Source organism: Aphis gossypii, chromosome 3 (assembly GCF_020184175.1).
Source record: "Aphis gossypii isolate Hap1 chromosome 3, ASM2018417v2, whole genome shotgun sequence".
In the NCBI taxonomy this organism is placed as follows: domain Eukaryota; kingdom Metazoa; phylum Arthropoda; class Insecta; order Hemiptera; family Aphididae; genus Aphis; species Aphis gossypii.
This window is the reverse complement of record NC_065532.1, coordinates 30,249,479-30,275,627: the sequence shown is the minus strand read 5'-3', so window position 1 is coordinate 30,275,627 and position 26,149 is coordinate 30,249,479.

Here is a 26,149-nt window from a genome sequence, read left to right as displayed (position 1 = left end):
TTATTATCTATTATTATTTTTTATTACATATTATTTAAAAAAGTCCTACCATATGAATAAAGTTATACATATTTTCATATTAAAATAAATACTAGTATCAAGCAAAATTTATAATTATAGGTATATTATTTATATAAACATAAGGTATTATATTGATACTTAAAATAATAATTATAACTTACAAATGTTGATTCGTTGATTATAAATGAATATTTTTGTAATATCAGCACTTGTTTTTTTTGTTTTAATTTCGATATAAGTTTATGATGTGGAATGTCTTAACAAACAAATTACGTCAAACTTCACAAGTATACTGAAAACATAATTAGGTTTATAAGTTCATTAGTTTAAATTTTAGGTAGAATGAAATAACATTTAAAACATTGGGCCATTGCGGTCGTTATAAATACATAAAACAACTTACTACTACAGTTTGAATACCTATACCGCACAATACATCACTAATTATAAAATTACCAAAACCAAAATGGAGCAGTAATCATAATATGTTCAAATGCATGACTATATAAATTGTTTAGTTAATTTACAGGCTTTATGAAAGATTGCACAATGCCAATAATTATTATACAATTTCAAATAATACTTTAGGACATTATATAAATGTATAATATTTTATGCGATAATAGATTATGTTTTCTTCTTCTCATGAATGGTACAAACATTTTTATTTATTTATTTATTTTTTACTTTTTGGCATTTTACGATTGAATAATGTAATAATAAAAAATTATCTAAATTCTAATAAAATAATATTAAAGAATTTTTCAAAGTAAAACTACAATTACAAAAAATATATTAGTTTTACATAAATAAAATATTATTATCTGTTTGGAAAACTTAATCACTAACGATTAAAATTAACTTACACTCAAAAAAAAAAAAAAAATGATGTTTGTATTTCTTATTTTTATTTTTTAATTCCTATGTCTTGAAATCTTTACAGATAATAATACATTTTAGTATTTTATCATTAATCTGAGGCAAGTGTTTTATATAATTTAAGTTACATAATACTATATATTGTACTGTTGTCAATGAAGGAAATAGTTCTAAATCTTTAGCATTCAAATCAAGATTATAAAATTACAAATGTTAACTACTACAATTGGGGTGACATCCTAACATATAGAATTTAATTTTTGTTTTTACATCTAAACTTCTACTTGATGTGCAATTTATACGACATATATGCATCGTCGGTAATCATGCTCCGTTCCTATTGAACCTAACTGAATGAGTTCCCGTAACAAAAATTCGTCTATTTTGACACCTACAATCGTTTGTGAACTATACTTCGTAGTATTAAAGTTGTTCTTTTCCAGCCCTGTACTTAGAACTTTTCTCTAGTTACAGTATGAAATTGTCCACTTTCTCCTCGATAATTACAGAAAGAGATAATTAGCTGCTCCCTATGCTCCCAGTTCACTAATGGGATAGCCAATAGAACATTACCACCAACTTTTTAAGGAAAGAAAATATCTTTGTTTATCATCTTGTCTACTTGATGCTTTAAATTTCGCACTGTAATCTTGCATCGCATTTCAGAAGAATGATCAGAAACTATGCTTAACTCTACCTCTACATCAGTTTAAATTTCTAACTTCAAATTATTTCGCATAGTATTCATTAGGTCTAACATTTTAACAGACGATCGTTAGTTAAAACGTTTATATTTCAGCATCTCATTCTGCTGTCTGCTTCAAATCCATCGTTGCTAAAAATTAATATACCAACGTGAGCGCCTGTTAAAAAAGTCCATACAGTATACCTACTGTTAACTTCAACACTTGTAAATTGAATTGATAGAGTACATACCATGTAATGTTGGTCGTAATCCGTAGGTACATTATTTTTTTAAAGTTATAATAAAAATAACAATTGAGGTAAAATATTTAAGATGCGAATTATTCAATAAAATAATATTGTTATTATTATTGTATGCCATTACGCATATCATATCGTCTATTATCGTTAAATAATATAATTATATATTCCATTAAGATAACTTGATAACGATGAGCTCATAATACCTTCTTAATGGGGTACACATGCGAATCGTGCCATCTATAAAATAGTGTCATCGAATAATGTGTTGCCGAATTCATGAATTAGGCAGAAAAAGAAATACAAATATAATTTTATCTATGTAATAGTATTATGTACCTAAATTTTAATAACAGTAAACCATAAAATAAAAGCATAATATAATATTGATTATTGTCAATTATAATTGAATAAAATCTGAATAATCTGTTACATTTAAAATTTTACTTTTTAAAGATGGAAGTTTATATGATTTTTATTTTTCGATAAAATTACAATAATAAAAATATAAACAAAATAAAAATCTTTGCTAGTAATGCACAATAAGGAAATATGATAAAGAAATATACAGATTACATGAATGATATGAGTAAAGAAGCCATTCATTGATAGAAACCAAATAATATTATTTTGTATAAGTCTTTTAATACTTTTTCTGCGAAATACTTTTACAGAAGACATGTATTTTGAAGGTACTATACGTTTTGTCTTCATGGGAATTAGGTGTATTAAGTATAAAATATAAATAAATAAAATGTATTTTTATGATTTTTTTTGTATATATTATTAATCGTGTATTATGTTCTTACAGTTAAACTTTGTCAAAAAAAAAAAAAATGGTGTTTTGTAGAAACCCATACTTAATAATATATTATATGAATATCCTTTCGTATTTACATCAATTTAATTTTCAGCAAAGCCTTTCAGTGGTTTTGGCAGATCTAATATAATGTGCAGCTTTAAATTCTATATAATGTTATTTTTTGGTGCTTTAAAATACATTATTATATTGTAGTTATACTTGACTACTTAAGTACAGCGTCGTTAGGTAGGTATATGAAATCTTTACTTAAAACGTAGTATAATTAAGCGATTGGAACGCATCCAAAAACAAATATTTTGGTTACTTATATCGGTTTTATTTTTTAAATTACCACACTTTTTAGGTAATAATGCACCAGCTGTATTCCGAACTATTTATCTTTAGATATTAGCTGAATAATATTATATTATATAATACTACGACCCTAACGCAATTAATATTTCTGATTTCGTGTTGGAATTGTAAATTTTTGTATAGTACCTTGCTTATTTAGCTTATTGTTTATTTGTACTATAATAATTTTCTATTAATGAAATGTATTAATATACATTACATACCTACCTATACACTATGCACTGTGTGAAAAATTTAATGAAAATAAATAAATAAATAACATGTAAAATATTAAGTATTTTAAAAATATACAGTTATAAATATTAAAGCCAAAATTGAATTTTAATCACCTTATTATTGTTTGCTTGTAGTTAAAATAGAAATAAATAAGTATAACATTACAGAGAAAAACATGTTAATATACTTTTATATTATTCGATGTTTAGATAGTTTTTTATTAGGCAATGCCAAATTTTAAAACAACAATGGAATTAGTATTCATGATTATTTTTTCTCAATTGACATAGAAGTGTATAATTTTATAATATAAAAAACATTGAATCACAAAATGTACATTTAGTAATTAAATGTTTATAGTTTACTATTGGTCAATTAGGTTTAAATCTTGGCACACATTATACAAAAACTGTACCTTTTGTAATCGACTTAACCAAATTTAAGTTAAAAATTAATTTATAATATAACCAATATAAATCATATTGGAAATTGAATTGTTCTGTGATATTATTGATTACTATTGTAAGTATGCTATTCAGTAAAATTGTATACCTATCTAAATAAACGACAGCTTTATTAAGCGGTTACATTACATCAAATAATTAAATTACAATTAGTTTAAAATACTCTGCAATAAGTTGATGATGACTGAAAGATGTATATAATACGTGTATATATGTAAATAACACTAGAACTCAATTCATTATTACTTAATAATACAAGATGGTCAATAAATTAAATCATACTATACCATACTATACCATGAATAATAATTCGTATCTTTTTTTACTTACTTTGAATTTAAATTAAATTATATTATTATAACAAAATTATCAATCTACTATGACATTTATGGGCCACTCAAAATACACTATATACTATATATATAAATATATATAAATGTATATAGGTATACACAAATACAAATGCTGGTAAAATAAATATAATGTGTTTTGTATATTTGTATACAAGGTTGGAAACGTATGTTTAAAAATAATTATTTTTGCACTATTTATTTTTATTATATAAGCTCGAGTAGTCCCTATTTAAATTATCATGCGATGTTTAAATTGTATAATTGAACTAGGTATATCAAATAACTCACAACCGTAATAATGATATTATTATGATACTTCAATAAATTATTACGGAGACTTCAACGAGAGTACCTACCCGTTACAATGAATGTGTTCTCAAATTGTGTTATTCAATAATACTATATTGATAAATCTAAGTGTGCATTTAAATCATCAAAATAACGTAAATATTATTTAACAAATGTTTTCTTTAAAATCTAAAAACTTGAAATGTACAATATTAATTTTTGTTTAATTTGAGTTTTTTTTAATTTTTTTAATAATTACATTAATACTTGTTTTTATATAGTACTTTATGATAACTTAAAAATTGTAGGTAGTCGATATTCTCAGCAGTTATAATTTTAACATCAATTTTGAATTGTGATAAAAAATACAGCAACGATAGAATGTAGAGAATAGATGGAATCCGATATCAGAAAAAATGTAGAAGTATCTTGTTCTATATTATTCAATGTATATAGATATTTATATTTATGGATATTGTATTATGAATTATTAATAAATATAATTGAACAATGAACATATACAAATATGATTATTAAATACTAGTTGCCTTCAATAAATAATGATTTTTGATATGAACTTATTTATAATTTATTATTTCATACCTACGTATGAAAATAGGCACTTAAAAAAGATAAGTTTGTAAGTTAATTTGTAATCAAAACTTTTTAGTATATTAAGTAGGTATATTATATCTATAGTCACTTAAGTATATATATAAAAGTCTTTTAATTCATATTATTTTTTAAGCTTTTAAAATATTTCAGTCTTTTTTTTTATTAATAAAGGATAAAAACTTAAAAAACACTATGGTACCTAGGTACCTATAAAATAATATTATTATACTCGTACTTATACATAAGCTTACCAATAAGTGAAAACATTGTATTTGGAAATAATCTAAGTCAACGTACAGTATTTATTAGTCTGGCATAATATTTACTAGCAAATAAAAAAAAAAAAAAAAAAATTCAATATTACAAAATCGATAACTATTTTCCGACTAGGTATTAGGTATATGAATATTATATGATTAGGTACCTAACCATTAGAGTAGATGGATACCTTGGTAAATATTTTTAATTAAAAAAAGTGAAACAAATTTCAAACGATATTATGGCAATACAATAAATATACATGATAATTATAGGTAAATAGACAATACAATTTGCATATTATTTTTAGTCATAACTTATTAGTTGAACAAATTATTACGAGAAAATTGTATTATTTACGATGTTATGGTATATTGGTATTTAATACACGTATAGGTATCTATGCATTATAATATCATGAAAAACAGTATTATTATCCGGGCTATCTCCCGTCTGTAGCAATTCCGTTGGCTGCACTGTGGATGTGTACGTGAAACGATCTCACTCCGGTTCGACAGGTAGGTAGGATTAAACAGGTATGGTGAGCAGCAGCAGCTATCAACGTGATACTGCCACGCTACACCAGATCCAAAACAATAACACTGCCCAGTCAGGCATAAGTCGATTCTTACGGCCGATATCTACGTGTAGTGCGTTCGTTTGAGAATTTAGTCGAAAATATTTTTCGTGATTACCGATTTTGTTTATTGAATGTTATTCTCTTAAGTGTTATTTGTTGTTTAATTTCGTTCCGTTAGTTTAGTTTAATGTGTAATTAGATAATAATATAGTGAGTGTGATGCATACCATTCGAGTTGCTGAGAAACGCAGGTGACACTATAATATTGTATTATATCCAACTGGTGAGTCTGAGTAAAAAGATTTATTATTTTTTACGTGGCGCTGAATACTGCGTTCACTAATCAGTTTATTTTTAACGAAATATATCAATAACATTGAAAACCTTTTTGGAAATCAAATTACAATCTGAAAAATGTTACTTTTAATATTATTTTCTTCCTTGACATGCCTACCTATGCCGGCTATACCTATAACTAATATATAACTATATATTGAAATTGTAAGTAAAATCAAACCTTGGTTACGCATTATCAAGAGGTCTGAAAACTAATATGACATAAATAATTGTTATTAAACATTAATAAAACATTTTCGTTAAAAAAAAAATTCAATTTTAGAGCGGGTGCATACCTAGCTAGGTATTAAAGATTTTAATGCGCGGTCACGAACACTGCGCATACAGTGTTTTTTGTTGTGATAAATTATTATTCACATTTTAAAAATAATAATTTCTATTATATCTGTTAATCTATTGATTTTTTGCGGTATACTTATAAACAATGGTTTAAATGTCTGAGAATCGTGGAGGAGTTTTGCTTGTTTTTAAAATTTAAGAACACCTCAATAAATTACTATAATAAGTTCCTTTTTTTTATTTTAGTTTCTGTATTGGTTAAAGAAGGATTACCTTTTATTTTTTAAAATTTAATAAGTTTTTATTTTGTTTTAATTTTTGTCTTGCCTATTCTGTACAAAAATCACAATTAGGCCAGAATTCTATCTTTAATAAAATAATAAAATGTTTGAAAATTCATTTTTTTTTTTTATCGTCTAGAGTCAATATTTTTTTTCAATATTAATTAAATGCAACAGATAAAATACATAATATTTAAATATCGATGTTTAATTTCCCATGGTAAAATAATTTTAAACTGGTAATTAATTAATTTAATGAATAATAATTTTACATCACATTAGTTTTATTCAAATAAATAAATGATTTTTAAAACTATGTTTTAAAGTTTAATCAAATCAATAATTTTATAATATGTGGGAAATTATTAAATAGCCCAATAGTAATGATGAATAGTTATGAAAAAATGCCATTTTGAGCAATCCATTAAAAATTATATTAAATTATTTAATGGCCAATTAATTGTTATTTAAAAGATCTATTATAAACATATTTTTAAACATATAAAATAGTAATGGGTAAATTGAAATATTAAGAATAATATGTTTTAATCTCGGTTTAATAAAAATTCTATTATAAAGGTAATTTAAACAACTCAAAAACATATTTATTCTATATTAATTGACCTTGATTGACTAAATGTTTTGTAAGTAAACAATTGTCGTATTTACGAAATTCTCATTACCATAAACTTGTTATAACTTTTAAAACGAATTTTATTTTGTTGCCGTTCTATATTTATGAATTCATAAAAGTTAACTTAGGTGTAGGAGGCGTGTATAATCTATTTTCTTAGTATATGCAATTAAATTAACATTAACTAAAGTCTAAAAATGCAATTTTCTGTCGTATGCAAACATTATTGATTGGTACTTTCTTAGTATTAATTGTTTATGATATGCAAATTTTTATTTTAATACAATACACCTAAAGTTTTATACACGTATTGGTATAGGAATTGCATAGCTCAATAATTATTATTCAATTTAAGATTTAAACTATTAAGTTTTAGAATGTAGCTAATGAAATCAATTAAAAATGATGTATACAAATTTATACATGTATATATTTTATGGAATGATATTAAGTATTAAATTTATCGTTCGTAGTTGGTATAAATTAATAAAAATGTGTATAATACTCATATATGTGAATATATTTTCATGACATACCTACTTTTTGAATATAGTTTGATTGACTATTCTTCTCGTTATAACTACAGTTAAGAATATTGATGGCGCGTACGATCGTCTATTAGAACAATTAAATTTCGTGAGTTAAAATATATTAACCGTTGGGTAGATAATTGTATTAATATATGCCATTGACAAAAGTCATTTGTGAAATAAAATTAATACTAATAATTTAGTTAGGTACTTATAGTTTATTTTACTGGTCTTGTAGAAGTATACTAAAACTACATAATATTAAAATAATTTATTTCATAGAAGGTATATTATCATGTTATGTGAGAGAAAATACGAAAATATGTAATATAAATTTATAACGTCACTACATTATTTGTAAATATGAACATTGTATACATGACTGCAGTGGGAATAAAATATAATTTGTTTTATGGAAACGGCGAAATGGAATTCGTTCTGGTTTTGAAAACTTTTACCATAGATCAAGAAGCGGTTCGATTGATAGCGCGTTATAAAATATATACGACTATAGGTAATTGGATCTTTGAGTAGTACTATGTGGCAAGTTTGCAACTATTTCGATATGTCTATTCAAATTATTATTATTATTATATTTATTTTCGTATTTTTATTTTTGTAATTATTACCTAATCGTTAGGTTAGGTTACTTCTTGCGAACTTTTTGGCATTCTGATGGTTTGATTGAATTAACAACGCGTATTTGATGGACGGCGGAGTGTCGCATTCTGTGCGATCGATTTAGGTCGTCTGGCCATTACCGAACATTAATTCATCTGACTCCCAATTATTATAAACCGCTCGCGGTGCCGCCGCTCATCCACCATGCATAGGTTATAATAATAATAACAATATTATATAGTATACCTTTAGGGAAGAACGCGCCTTTTTGTACGTGCTCGATTGTCTGGTTGTACTGTGTTAGTGTGTGCTTACAATATACGCGTTGTGGTGCACAATGGGCACATGCGATCCCGTAATGCTCGTGTTCCGAATTACAATTACTTATTATTATTATTAGGTAGGTAAGGCTCTGGTGGTATAGTGCATTGGACTCTGTATCGTTACTCGTGTTTCCGTGCTCCACACGGTCGTCCTCGATACGACGATATTATTCTTGGAGACGCGTCGTCATCGGCGGGCGGGCACGTCGCCGTCGTCAGCGTATAGGAGTAATATAGGCGTAGGTCAAGTACATAATATAATATTTTATGCATACCGGACGTCGTCGACAATAATGCGTGCGTGAAACACTGACCGGCGATATGGGAAGCACGAGACCGATCGGTCACCATTATTGCGACGAAAAAATATCGCATAGTCCCGTGTTTGATTACGATTCTTTTTTTTTTTCGTTTTCTCCCGTTTTTCATTTTATTCAGTTGTCGATTGTTCGTTGCTGAGCTTCCTCGCGAGTGCTCACGTATTTAAACTATACACAGACGGTCGCAATCCGTTTGTCGTCGACGGAATTCCGTATGGACGCCGCCGACGACTCCGAGCTGCATATCATAAATTATTTTATGGGTAGGTAGACGCGAGTATTTATAATATAATAATGTGTAGGTAGGTGTAGTAAATAGTAATCGAATTTTTTCTCATCGGAATTCAATACACCGCAAAATCAGTCTCTACGATTGGCGCTAGTCCACTGATTCTCTTCGTCAAAATAATAACGACGACGTATATAAATGTCAAATCATCTAGACATCATGAGATTGAACGGATTCATTGAGCGGAAAAAGTGTGACCGAAATTCTTATTGCGGTATTCTAATTTATCCAACAGTCGGGTTATGCACTGAGAAATCATCTTCGTACTGTAAAGGTTGATTTACTGATTTTTACAACGTTTTGTATCGCCATTATTTAATACACAACAAAGTCAGTATCTATACGATGGGCGTAAGTCTACTGATTCACATTTAAATCACCCGTATCTCTACCAATGTATTCATCAATAGTAATAAACAAAAATTGAGATTCTAACCGAAATCACTGTGATATTTTAATTTATTTATCAGATTAGTTAAAGGTACTATTACACTAACACTTATTAACATATTCATTTTACACGGTGTAGGCTTATTGGGATTTTTTTTTAAATAATTATTTTCAGTTTCAAGTTTAAGATATAATTTTTAAATTTAAACGTATAAAATAACTTTTTTTTTTTTTGTTTTTTAATTTTATTAATGATTATAGTTGTATAGAGTGTGGTAAACTAATTAACGTGTTAACTAAATTTTGATACAGTTAAAATTGCCATAAGCATTCTTAATTTAACACACACAACATGGTCTATCTGGAACCTGGTAAATGGTAATAGTTTAATAATATATTATTAAATATTAAGAAAAAGTGTTCTTGGCTTCTTGCAGTCGAAGCTCTTCAATAATATCTGTATATATGTCGTGTACATCTACCCGTCATCTATGTATCTATGAAAGAGTTTTAGTAATCTATACGATCGAATATGCTGATCTCAACAAATACATTAATTAGTGAATGCGTAAACTGTAAAGTGTCAATCTAATGTTATAATTTACAACACAAATGATATGCGTTGCGTCCTATTGTAAAATTATCTTTATGAATTTCTCCACTAAATTCTATATAACCAATCTGTAGACTGTAATATATATTTAAAAATATTAACAGTTAAATACTTATATTTAATACATGGCAAAAAAAATACTTAAGTTATAATATTGTTATTATATATTTATTATTTATAAAATGATTATAATATATAATCATTGTATTATCTATATAATAATAACACATACAATTTATGTGTATTCTGGGTGATAGAAATTATTATTTTCAAATGTATACCTAGTTTTCTAGCTATTAAAATTTAACACTCAGCATGAGTTCTTAAGAATTTGTTAAGTATTTCTTAAAAATATAAAATGTATGTAATATTTAATGTATAGTACATATAATTGAATTATTTTTACAAATTATAATATGTTAATAGGAAAATATGAATTAATATAATACTCATAATACTATCATAGTTATAGTCCACATATCTTTTAAATCTAGTGTAATCGACCTATTATCCTTAGTGCCGACGTTACACATAATATAGTTTATAATTATATTAGGTAAATATATAATATTAATCTACTTATAATTTAATTATAAAATTACTCGTTTGAATTTCGATTTTGATACCTCCATATTTTTCAGAAAGTAGAAGATTTTTACATAAAAAGTATAGTTTTCATTAAAAAAGAAGTTGTTAACATCATTTGGTACTATTTAAATTTAAAATAAAATCTGTGTTATAAAATCAGAATTTTAATTAATTTAGGAGTGAGAATACGTCTTGGTGAATTATTTTGTATACAATTTACTAACGTCTCTAGCTGTAACTGTAATATAGATGAGTCATTTACAAACGATTCGTAAACTGCTTTACTAAGTATGTAATGATTACTCAAATATACGTTATTCGCTTAGCATTATAAAATATATTGTTATTCATATAACTGTGAATAAAAAATCGAAAATTTTCAATTTTTCTCTTCATAAATATATTACATTGAACGATTACTAATGAATTTTTGACTGCAAAATGTTGACTTAATTTTTTTTCACTTTAATTCATATATCATATAGTTAATGAAGTACATACATCACAGCATGTGACTTTTTTTGAAAATACTCATAATTTTAATGGTTACTAATTTTCCTCTAATTTGATTGTTTTGAACTTAATTTGTATGTGATCATAAAGTAACAAAATAAAGATTTAAGTTAATCTCTTCTCATTAGCAATTTCCTGTTCCTGAAAGTATTTACACTTTCACAGATTAATACCTACATTAGTATATAATATGATAGGTACCTATATAGTATATATAAATATAATTTAATACATTTTAAGAAAGTATTAATTAATTAAGTTTAATTTGTCTTAAGCATATCATTTTTGATGAAATAATTTTGAGTAGATTACTGAAATATATAGCATATTTAGATAGCATTATTAATTTTAAGTAAACGCCAATGAAAAATATTTAATGTTTTTAATGAAAATTGCTAATTTTAATCGTGGTATTTATTTTATGCAACTTCCATCCATTTGTATGACTATATACAATTGTTATATAAATACAAATTAAAATAATATCATAGTCGATTCGACACAGAAATTAAATAAAAGTTATCAAACTATAATTGGGTTTTAGTATCATGATTATATAAGATAATAATATGGTGTATTAATAGTATACCTACTTTATTTTTTAGCCAAATAATAATCATGTAATTTATTAAGCATAATATCTAGGAAATATTAAATAAAATACTAATATTAGCGTGACTGTAAAAAACAAAATAGCTTTAATAAATAAAATAAATAAACCATGTTTATTACTTTCCTTTCTACAAATAAAATATCTGGAGATAGGTATTTTAAAAAAATATGTAGTTTAATATACCTAAGTATTTTTTACTAAATGTACGAAGTTTTATTTGTATCCACTTTTAAAATATCGACTTGATTTTAATTTTTTTAGAAAATGTCTTCTCGCAGTAACTGAATTATTCCATTAGAATGTATTAATATTTTTGTTTATGCCTAAGTTATTGGTATAGTTATTGTAAACAATTGGTGAAGAAATTAAAAATGATCTTAATGATATACTAAATTATAATAAAAATGTAACTTTCATTTAGTAGATACTAACAAATGTTCACACATTAGTTTTCTGAAATTCTTGTCTATAAATGAGTTGTTTAATTTTCCGAAATTCTTTCCATTTTTTTTTTTTAATGTTTTTCATCTGAATTCCATGTTTCATTATAATATTAATAAACATTTTTAAATATGTCTTGGTATGTATATAATAGCCCAAAAAAATATTTTTGGATACCTATACACACAATATATGCGCATTGGCTGTTTCATTATTGTTATTCTAAATATTTTGGTAGTGAAACAATAATTAAATACAATATTTTTTAGAACACACGTATATTATGTACTCAGTATTAAAAAATGACACTACAGGATTATTTTAATAATATTAAAATATTCAGATTAGATTTCAGACATATCTTCTTTATTTTATAGTTAATGGCAATAATATTGATATTTTTGTTTTAATTATTTATTTATTTTTAAATTTATAAATGAAAAATAATGATAAACAAATAACACACATTTTAATTAAAAATATAATTAAGATTTTACAGTAGGTAATATAAATGATAGGGTGATTATTGACTATTGATATCTTCTATCATTATTTGTTTTTTAATAAGTTTAACATTTTTTTTTTTTTTTTGGTGACCGTTTTCTATATTGTTAAAAGAAAATTTAATGAATTACAATGGTATAACATGATAGTTAACGTAAATTGTGACCAATATCTTTTATAATATATTATGTTGAAATCATAATTTGATCAATTGAATGCAAAATTTCCATTATTATACCCTGTACATATTATTAATGAGTGTCACATTTTAGTTTTTTATATAGTTTATTTATGACTACGAATTTCTTGTTAGAAATAGTTATCAGTCGTTGGTTCATTGATCGTATTTTGTAATGTTTTGTAATAAGGCAATTATATTTCTAAAACATGTGAACAGAATTTAAGTTACAATAGATATTTTTTATTTTTAAATTATAATTATTTGGTTAGATATTTCATATGCAGTTTGAAAATATATAGTATAGTATTAGCTGTTTATAAGTTATACTTAAATGTTCGTATTAACTATACAGTTACTATTCGTGTTCTTGCATAATAAGTTTCATACCATAGTTATTTACTACGTACAAGTAATTGTAACATTTGTAATTATTCAAAAAATAAAAATACTTATTTTCACTCAATGCGAATTGTATGTTAAAAAATATAACTTGCGTCTAAAAGAATATAAAAACAATTCAATACGAATACCTGATATTATTTGCATCTAAGTACAGCGTGTTTAAGTATTGAATAAAAAATTGATTATTTTAAGGAGTAAAATTACATATTTTTTTTGTAAATTGTATATTAACACGATGCAATAATATTATAATATTTTGCAAAATCGATTTCGAAAAACGTTCATGTATTTCTTTATACTTTATAGTAATTTTACTTGATATTAAGGTAAAACTATATATTTCTTATCTAATAATTATTGTCATTTAACTAGAAAATGTTAATTTATTCTTATTCGATTACACATTTGACTTTTATGTAGGTAAATCACGTTTGTTGGTCCAATAGGTAACCATATAATTTTATATAGTTCATATACATACTAAACAATTGCTTACATTAATATATAAATTATATTATATGTATTATTGCATTACTATGAGGTGAATTGGTTCTACGGTATTAGATTGCTGCATTATAGGACATATTATAACGCCCTTGAAATTTGAAAATATTTCTAAACAACATATTTTAATATTATGTATACCGATACACATAGGTACATAATATAATTTATAACTACTATTTTAAGATTAATTAATTTAGGGACATTCATTTTAAAAATTGTTCTATTTATATATTAATATATATTTGTGTTTAAGAAAAAACACATTGTTTTAATTTGGCAATGGGCTTAATAAAAAATTTAAAAAATAAATTGTTGAAACAAAATAAAAATGAATGGAATAGTTATAATTTTATTGTAATATTAATGTGACCGCTTTTTTTCTGTTATAAATGTGGTAATATTATTATATTTACGCAATACATAAACAATATATAATTATAGTCTAGTAAAATAAAAAGATTGTTTTCCCAAAAACAAAAAAAAACGTGTTGTAACCTAAAAGTAGGTGGGTAATCCAACTTATATAAATATACATTTTTAAAAACTCAAAACTTAACGGGGAAATCAATGTTTTAAAAAAATCGCTTTACATTATATTGATAATCTTTTATTAATAAGTATATAATATATTATACTTAATTTTTGCATTAACAAAGTTTCTCTCACCCGAAGAAAGAAGTCTTTGATAGTTGTTATTTTTATGATTGTATTTCTACATCTCTAATAACTCGTAAACTCTATTGCGGTTTACCTATCCTTATCAAGGTTAAGGCCGCGTCAGGTTTTTAAACATCCTGTACAGTATAATATAGGTATATGTACGTACGTAACGGAATTCGAACGATTCGGATATAATAATAATAATATCATTTTACGTATAAAATAAGACACTCAGTGATTCGTATATTAATAATCATTAAACACTCTGTCGCCATATTATTATGCAGAAGCCGCAATACAAGTGCTTAGTATATAACGGTTCGGAGATGTCCCAAGTGCCGGAGTGAGTCGACGACGAAGGTTGGAAATTCTTATAATATTTTTACACTCCTCGTGAAAGGAATGTAGCTATTGATAAGTATATAAAAAATAATAATAAATAAAATAAAATAAAACCGGTTCCACAAGTGCACGCTGCTGCTCTCTCGTCGGTGCCCGAGCCTACTAACCTTGTTTATTAATGTTCGTGAGTGTATCCATGTAGCCACCGCGCGGTGTTTCAGCCTCGCCAAACCGGCAATTATTATTCTAAAATCGAAAGGGAGAAATTTCTCAAGTACATAGGTGGAGTGTATAGTGCGTTTTTTTTTTTTTGACCGCTGTTTCTTTCTTTTATTGGCTTTTACTTTCTAGTTTTTACAGCCCCGAGGCTTATTGTAGCCGCGTAAAAGTTTTCGTAAATTCCTTTGAGTTTTGTTTGTTTTTAATTTTAAGTCTTATTTTCATTAATTTTTTAAATGATGTTATATTAAAAAAAAAAAAAATCCGTTTTTGAAATAAACGAAGAACATTATTTGATTTTTTGACCCTTTTGCTATGATTGTATTAATTTTTCTTTTAAATAGTAATTACATTCTAACATGCTATAGTATACGTATAATATCCATACAAATAAAACTTCTAAAAAACAATTTTGTATTTCAAAAAATATTTTATAATAATAGGTAGTATCTGAACCTTGCATAATAATACAATTGTTATGCTGTTATAAATCTGTATGTAGATACATTGTTATTATTTTTAAATTAGTTTTCGAAAAATATGAGTTGTTATATTTGAGACTAATAATTACATACCGGTATTTAATATTTTTAATATATCTTTGATATTAAATTATATTTAATTTTGTTTTTCATTTATGAAAACATGAGTTATTGAATTTTACGTTTATGGAATTTTATTATTTTCTTATTTAATGTTTATTCATTGAAATATTAATAATAATTTGCAAAATATTATACTATACTAGGAAATAGTTTAATACAATATTATAAATAAAAACAGAAAATTTAATTAACATTATATTTTAAAGTATAGTATATAATATATTTCAATACACAGTAATAAATTGTATTGCATTCAAGCAGTATTTATTCCTATAATGTTAATATTTCGATTAGATGAAATCAAAAAAAAAAATCAAATAAGTTATAATTTATAACAGATGATTATAATCATAATACGAAAATAATGAAAACGCATTATAGGTACCTACTACCTATACCCTTAAAAATCCTTTATTCCGGCCCGCCCTTTGCAATCCATGGTAGGTAACAGCTGCAGGGAATGGAACTAATAAAATTAATGGCATATTGTGGTGTTTCAATATCATGTATGAGTATATATAGCGAGATATGATAAAAAGCTATTTTTCAGGGTTTTTTTTTAAACCATCGGGCGTGCGAAACACCATCTCGATACAGCAATGCAATAGCACCAATGAAAATAAAAAAACTCACAACTGCAAGGATTAACTGGTGCCTGCACACCACGTCGATGAACGTTTGTTTTGCAAGATCGAAAATTCCGTTAAAAACTCATAATATATATATATGATCTTTGACATTTTGCAATAACTCATAAATCAGTGCTTTGACACACAATTGTTGTGCGGAGGCGTTGTTTTCTTTTTCTTTTCGATTGCGATTTGTGCAGCCACCAACACCCGTAAATCCATAGAATGTGTTTTATTGCAAAAACAATTTCAAATATTTTTGCGCCCCTTTAATAGTCTGGCGTGCTAGTATTTTCGATGAAATGCATTCAAGAGCGTGTTATAATCAGCAGCTGCTATAGGACGTATAATGCGATAAACATTTGTTTAATTTCAATTAATTTGTTACAAAAGCGTACCTCATTTGATTTAACCATAGGTACACATAATGTCAAACATAATATTATAAACAACAAGTGTTTTATATACGTTAGAAATCAATTTTAAATTTTACGGATTTATACATAAAGATATTTTTCTGTGTAAAAAATCGTCGTATTTTGCAATTAAAATAAACGTATATTCGGTCGTAAATTAAAAAAAATATATAATTTTTTATTATTCTATTGTGTTAACATGTATTTTGTAAAAACATTTTTAAGAAATTATTTTGAAACAGTATTTTATGACGCTCTTAAATTGTAAAATTTGAATTTTATCTCTTTTTTTGGTTTTCAAATGATTGACATTTTTTTATAACAGTAATAATCAGTAGAAAGTTTTTTCACGTATAAATCGTTGAATATTTTCAGGCAATTAAGTTTTTTTTTTTTTTTAATTTAAATGAATCGTTTCGCCTTTCAACCACATTATTAGTTCAATGATCGCCATTTGATACTATTTCAGACATACTGTATTTTGTGTACCTATGAACGAATAATATTTTGTACCTATAAATTATATATATATATTTAATTAAAGTATTTATGTATTATGATTTATATTTTACACGATAATACGCTCTTATTTTTTTACTATGAAAATTACTATATTTTCTTTTTTTCTATAAAAAATAATATTTTCTCTTTTTTTGCCAAAAAAATTATACACACACACACACACACACATATATGGTTAAATTTGATCATAAAAACTGAATTTAATGATATTAACTTTAAAATATGAAAATATTGTTAAGTATGTTTCATAACAAAATTAATATTTTTAGTATTTTTTTAGTGTACTATACAAATATATTTATTATTTAGATATTATTACAATATTTATACACCGTACTATAAACTTTATCGATTTTATATAATATTATATAGTGTCAGTAAGTAATAAAATTATTCATAAAATATATGTTTCAACAATATTTATTTTGAACTTTTATTATTTGTATGTGTATAATATAAAGAAAATGGATGAAAATAGCTGAATGATGTTTAAAATTTAAATATATATGAATAATATTTACGTAGACTTCCATTTAATGTTTTTATAGATTTATTTTTCTGAAGAGTATTATTTCGAAAAACTACATACTCAAGTTTTTATGAATTTTTAATATTGAATAATATTTTTTCTGTGTAACGTTATTTAAGTTTCAAATACATTATATTTTTAGTTTTTACCAATATTCATTAACTAAGAACATTAGTGGCTTTAATATAAATTTATTTTTTTTAAACCATGACGTAATTTATACTTAACATTTTACATCTAAAAACCTGTAAACTTATAAAATCAAATATTGTTTTTAAATTCAAACAAATCATAAACAAAACATATGTATTATTTTTTAACTAAATAATAATAATAAGTTTAAAAACTTCGATTGATTTGTGTGTGTTTTAAGTTAAGACTTAATCATAATTTATCACTAAAATATTAAAACTGCAATTAATAATTATAATTAAGTTTATTTTAAAACTTGATGAACCCACTGCATTTTGTTTTTCATAAGTTATAATAATGTGTATTTCAAGAAAAAATTGACATTTCTGTTTTTACATTATGATGATTTGTACAGAAGTCTTAAAATAATAATATGTAAAACACGTTTTGGATAAATAATTTTCAAATCAAATTTTGTATGTAAATAAATTACAGTCCGGTGACTTGTTATGCCAAATACCAAAATGTCCAACTGTCTATGAGTTTAACAGTTTATTGACAATTCTGTAGGGAGGCGTTTCCAGTAGAATAAAATAATATTACACTCCGACCATTTCACTGATATTAAAAAAGAATAGAATTAGATTTATCCTTTATGTTGTTGTAGAATATATATTGGCAGCCGTGATATCAACGTCATTGCGTACCTATCTAATATCTATGTATCTTACTAATCGAATTTAGTATACTTTAAATATATATATATATATATATATATATAAGTACTTGACGTTTTAATCATTTATAATATTATATTACCGTCTCGAATACGCTATTACTTACTTTTTTTAATTGTATAAATACGTTTTTTTCACGTTTAAGCGATTTAATGATAGAAATTGTTTTCAGTTTCAGGCTAACAGTCTCGAGATGTTAATGGCATGACTGGAACTCAAGTCACAATGTCCACCACGCAGCCCACGCTGACACTCAGCGAACTCCAAAAGGTACGGCCCCGAGTATTATTTCATTACAAACATAATAATATAATATAGAACGTCGCAGAAACAATGCAAGTATCGACGTCTCTTTGAAACTATATACAATATACATAATGGTATATGTAATTGTGCGTTGCCCGTGTGGGAGTAACTCGTGTGTTAATATTATACCTTATAATCAAACATAGATCATGTAGTGCATACCTATATATGGCTATAATGCTATATGTATATTGTATATGCATGTTTAACTGTGGTCTCCATTATTGTGTATCGATGCAATATAATATGTGCACAGTGTCTCATTTCAAAAACAAATTGTATATCGTGAGTCTTGCTGAGAATAATGGTCACCGGATTCCTTAACTTAATAAATAGCTTAACTTATCTGATTTGAGAAGACGCTATAGAAACACTCGTGACTTATTATTATTGTCTGCCACACTCAAGTCTTGGCAACGACGCATCCACGCAGACCAATTCCGAATTCGTTCTTGGATAATACTAACTCGATAATAATAAATATCTACTAGTAATATATTTTTAAGAAATAAAAATATGTGAACCTAATACAACGATTAAATCATACAAACAAAATTATAGGCACACATATTTCAAAGTGGTATGAAATGATAAAGGATACTTTGATTCTTATATTATTTTTAGCATCTCATTTAACGTTGTCCTGTACTCCTGTACAATAAATTATTAGGTAAGAAATAAGTTATTTATTAATTTTCTGGACCTAAAAAAATGTTTTTTTTTTTCACTTGAAAACTTATATTATGTTTTTTAAATATTAACAGTGTAATACAAACATTACCTACATTATCCTTAGGACTTCATTCCACATAATAGTTTTATTAAAGTCTAAACATAAAATATTATTTTACCCGGTGTTACGCGTGGATGGTAATTGTCAAGGCATGACGGATAGTCATTTTAATGGTAAATGGTTACTAGGTATTATAAATTGTTATCAAATAATAAGAATTTCAAACACTATGCCTTTATTGAAACACTGGAGTATTATTTTACATTTTTACCATTCTTTGAATTCAATATTTAAATATAATTATTGTAAGAAAAATAAAAGTTAATATTATTTATGATCATGATTTACAAAGTTTAATCTTGCATTTTTTTAAAGATAGTCTACGACTATACATATCGGTCCCGTTTAATGATTATTTGAAAAATGTTGTAATTTGTCCTTTATTATTTCCAATAAATTACATTATATTCATATTTGTTCATTTATAATTTTATTTTATTTCTTAAAATATAATTCTGACCTCCATTAAGAAAATTGAGAACCTCTGGTTAAATATTATTTGAGAAACCCAATGGTAAATAATTTTGCTACCCACTATATGTATTTTATAATTATCCCTTCTACGTCAGTATATACACTGTTAATATTTACCTATAATAATGAATATGTTTTAAGTTTTATTTACGCAGTCTCAAATATTTTATAGATACATTACATTTAATTTGCTTAAAACAAATTAATAATTATTTAATGTAGGTACTCGTATATCGTAAGTCGGTCGTCAAGTTATACACGAAAATAAAAATTTTATAAAACAACGCCTTATAACTTTAAACATATTTAAAGACAACTACACAAATTGGATATATTATCAGGTTATGGGTCTCTTTATAAATTGATGTTATAAGCAAAATAATTTCTTATCACAAAAGTATAGATAATAATAATAATATTGTCTTCTATAATCCTTAATTAACTGTCAAAGTTTATAGATAGTGCAACGAGCTCCAAAGGGAATCTTGTCTGACTAAACCAATCAATGGTTATAGTTTATAGATAATAACAACAATTAACCCTCGCAAAATATAATATATTATTATATTATCATAAAGGAACGGGTATTTTATAAATAGAACAGGAAGGGGACCTTTTTGCATAGGAGGGTGGGCCGAGGTTGAATGTAATAATGATCATTGTCTGTTTGATATGTAAGCATAAACAAACGAGCGTAAATTAATCAACATGTTCAACCTTCAGGTCCATAATCGATCAACCATGAATTTAAATGTTTTAATTGCTACAATCGTGTAATCATGTAATCTAATAACAATTTTAGTTGAACTGAGCTAACATAATCAAATACACAGAAAAAAATACCTACCAATAGTTTTAATTGTTTTAAATATTTAATGTGCCCGATCGCTGTTTATAAATATATACGTATATATATATATATGGTAAATGTTAAAACAATTTAAACCTATACTTAATTCATTCAAATTCCAGTCGAAATAACAAAATATTATAATCGTTCATACATAAAGAGATAATTGGTTTTGTTTTTGTTCTACTTATAAATGTTATAAAATAAAATATGCCTATGAAAAATATAAAATGTCGATCGGGTCAGTGTTTTAAATGAAACTCTCACTAATATTAATTATTACAACAAATGAGCTCTACATTATATTAATTCTTTTAATAGAGGTTTGGTATAGTATTTAAGGCCATGTTATATTTTTATTATTAAAATGTCAAGTGATAAGAAACCGTTTGTAAAAGACCATTTTAAGTGAATTAAATAGGGCATTGTAAATTTATGTTATATCAATTTTTTTAACACTATTATTATACTTTTCTAAAGCCTCCATTATTGTTATTGTTTTTATTATTATTATAAAATAATGCAACTAACCTGAATTTTAAATCTTGCCTTATTAAATTCGAGATGAAAAAATACAACTAACCTTAGGTATGTTGTATTCAATTAAAAAATTTAAATAATTTTCAATAATAATTTTATGAAATTATTATGTTTCTTCTCATTGAAAACTATATCTATTATATTTCTGAAAATAACTATTGTTTATACATTTTTGAATTACTCAAATAAACTAAACATCATATTCATCTTTTATTATTTTATTACGTGTAACATGCATTAAATGGAAATTGAATTTGTATATTTCAATATATTCGTCTAATGTTAATTTATTCCAAGTTGTTAACTATTGTCTATTAATACCAATTATTTTTGATGCATTATTGATTATTATCAATCATAATTCATAACTTTTACTGTTTGGTTTGAAGTATTGTGTTATTATACATTAAAAATAGGGGATAATAATTAACTGTCTACTCGTATATTATTGTACAACGATTTAATTTTAGTATTTTATCAATTATGTATCATTTTAATCAATGAATACTTATTAATGGCCATTATCTATAATTTACTAACTTTCAAAATGTTTACTACATTTTAAAAATAAATTATTCTTGATTATCATTATCTATATTATAATTTATCTGCATAGTTTTAACTGTCCTTATTAATATCTTCAACGCCATGTATCTTTTTACAACGTATACGTATTACTGAATAATGACTTTCAATATTCATCATTCATCAACATAATATAACGTTTAAAAAAAAATTAACTCTCATTTTCTACAACGAGTCAGTGAATATATTATTTGATATTTTAGACTTAAGGAGAATGAATAATGATGGATAGACGATAATACGTTTTCTAATCACTTATTTGCTATGCAACATATTTAAAATGTACTTTTTATAAGTAGATGTTCCTAGATCAATAAGTCTTAGACAGCTAGTAATATTGGATGGTATTGTGATATAATATAACTTTCAGATCAGAGGGTTGAGTAGATGATTAATTTGTCAGGAATTTTTTTATGGTGTACCACAATATAGCAAGTTTGTCAATAGTCAGTAAATGACGATCATTATGCAAGGCGGTGAACGTTATATCTTATAAGTTATAATAATATAGCACGGAGCACCGATAATAAGCTTTAATGAAATTGATGGGAAAACTTATTAAGAGGCTGATCAAAGGTTTGATATATTTCTCGTATTTAGTATATTAAACACTCTAACCTAACCGATTATAGACAGCTGATATATTATGAAATATCATTATAATTCCTGTGATTATAAATCTCACGATAGTATCAAAATTTGACAAATGTTCAATAATTATTGTTTGCGCATTAGCTTTTTATGATGATAATATATCGTAATAATATTTAAGCTAAAATGAGAATATATGTAAATATATACAATAGGTATGAATGATAAAAAAAGATTAACCAAATATATTATATAAATTAAAGTTTTGATATTTAACCGATTGTATTATATTAATAGTAACAATAATTGTTATTGTAATTTAAAAGGTTAAAATTAAGTATTAAATTATTAATCTAAAGCAATAAAAAATATTTCAATATATTTTGCATTCAAAAATAGTATCACATTTATTGTATTAATACAATTTATTTTATACGTTGTCATACTTTAATGTAGTTGTCTAATACCGACTAATGTGGGTACTATTTAATATTACTGATCTTCTGTACCGTCTGTACTCTGTACTTACGTAATAAAATATTTTTGAATTAGTAATAGAAAAATAAATATTTTTGATCTCTCAGATAATAATTAAACGTGGAAGTTGCAAAACATTTTGATTAGAACAACACGTGCAGCATATATTATTATTATTTATTTGGTAGATACTTGTATATACATTTGAGACATCGTGGTGTAGAAAGATTAATTTGATTATTTACACTTAGTATTTATTTAAAATATCAACTCAAACGAGATTTGGTAGTCCCATTAAAGCAGTTCTTGTATATATAGGTATAGTTATTGTACAATTAAAATAGTTATGTACGTATTTAATGTTTGGTTAAAAGTAAATATGTAAATTATCTTAGTAAACATATTTAAATTTAGGTACGCTAAAATATTAAACCCGCTGTTTATGCGATTAATAACAGTTTAATGAAAAAATGTATGCAGTGTCGTGACATTTAATTTCATGTTTATTATAATTTATAATATCCTCAGTCCTCCTCATAGTACATCGCTTGAACTCGGTATACTCATAACATTGTAATTACATATAGATCGTGTTATCTCACAGAGTCGGTTTAGTGGTTATACCTCATGTTTATATTACGTATAGATAGTTGTACATAATTTGGCTAAATAATAATATGTTGCCATGTCTATTTTTATGCCATTTACATGAAGTTATCTCCCACTGATCTCAAACGTTTCTACCAATGTCCAATAGGCAATGGTGTCACTTTTAAACTAAATTTCATTCGTCACTCGAAGTAAATGTTATTTAAAATATTATAAATTATTTATGTGATTACATAATTTTATTATACATTGATGTTAAGTTATTTTCGTTGTAATTTTTTTTTTGTATAATATGCCACCTTTTATAATTTTATTATAATAATTCTTGTGAACTTTGAGCTTAGTGTTATTAGATTATCATAGTCAATATATTATATTTTAAATCAATCCAACAAATATGTTGGCAGATTATTTAAGATTATTAAACAACTTTCAAAGTTGTTTAAAGTGTTTAGACGCTAGGATGTTTCTTTTTTTTTAACTGTCGTATTTTACAGTTAGCAATACAAATGAATTTAGTGCTTGTTAGGTATATTTTCTCTTTTTTTTTGTTTAAGCATTTGTACCTGCTGTTACCGCAAAGATAGATCTTAAAAATTGAAAACCGTTTTGTTTCAAAAATAATAATTGTAAAAATTTTAAAGTTAATTATCTATTTTTAGTAACCTTTTACCAAAAGTTTTGGATTTCTCTAAATATTTCCTGCTCATCTTATGTTTCACAAGAGTTTTATCACATTAAATGTAATATTATAATATATATATATATTATTATATCCTCTTTCGATGACAACTTTGATATAGCAATTTTATTATAATTCAGAGCAGCTTGCACTATACGGCTGCATAATGTGCTACATTCTATTGTATAATATTAGGTACGATATTGAATTTTAAACCATTCGTAATGTTCGTGGTTTTTTATTTTATTTTTTAATCGTTCACGCTTAACGTACCTTGACTGTTGCTGCCGTTGCAACGACATACGGGTTCGACATCCCCTCTCCATCCTCCTCCCTCCCCACTCTTCGACTGCCAATCATTACGATGCCCTTCCGCCCAGAGACCCTTGGACGATTTCCCGTGCGCGTTGTACAGACTGAAGAATCGCGCTCATTAACAGGTGTGCACCCACGCACACACATAAACTCACAGACATGTTAATACACATATATTCATTATGTATGTGTGTGTTGCATGGACTAGCACACATGTACCTACTGCACCATTATTACATATAGGTATATAATATTTTCATGTGTAAAACCGTCTACCGACCCATCGGACGCACACTGGTGTGCCCGTTGTTTGATAATGATAACAATTATTATACGGTTCGACGTACTTTACCGTATATACGCTTATAATGTTGTATTATTATATAGTTGTCCGAAAACCACACGTACGTGTGCACGTACGAGTTTGCGGTCCGCGTTTCGATGTATAGTATAATATATAGTTCGCTCAGTGTGTGATATTAATTTTTAAGTATATATATGTATATATATATATTATAAGTATTAAAATACATTACCCCGCGCGTGTTGGGATTTTAAGCGACAAGTTTTGGTTTTTTAAAAAATAGAATATTGTTCTGAGACGGGTTTAATATATGCATACCGATCCCTCCGGCCGTGGCTGGTTACGTAGTTTTTAGTGCACTTATGTTCCGTGTAATATTATTATGTGATGGATTAAAACGACGGCAGCGGTTATACTACGCAGTACTGTAACAATAATATTAATATTAACATTCGAGTTCGGTACCGATTTTCCAGTCGTGCGATGCATTCCGCCATCGAGTTGTGCGTATCTATATAGTATTATAATACTTCGTATTATACTGCACTATATTATATTATAATTTATAATCATACTATTAGGTAATAATATTACGGTTTTCCAGTACGGTACTTGAAACGCTTGTGCATAATCACGTTATTCGATCACTT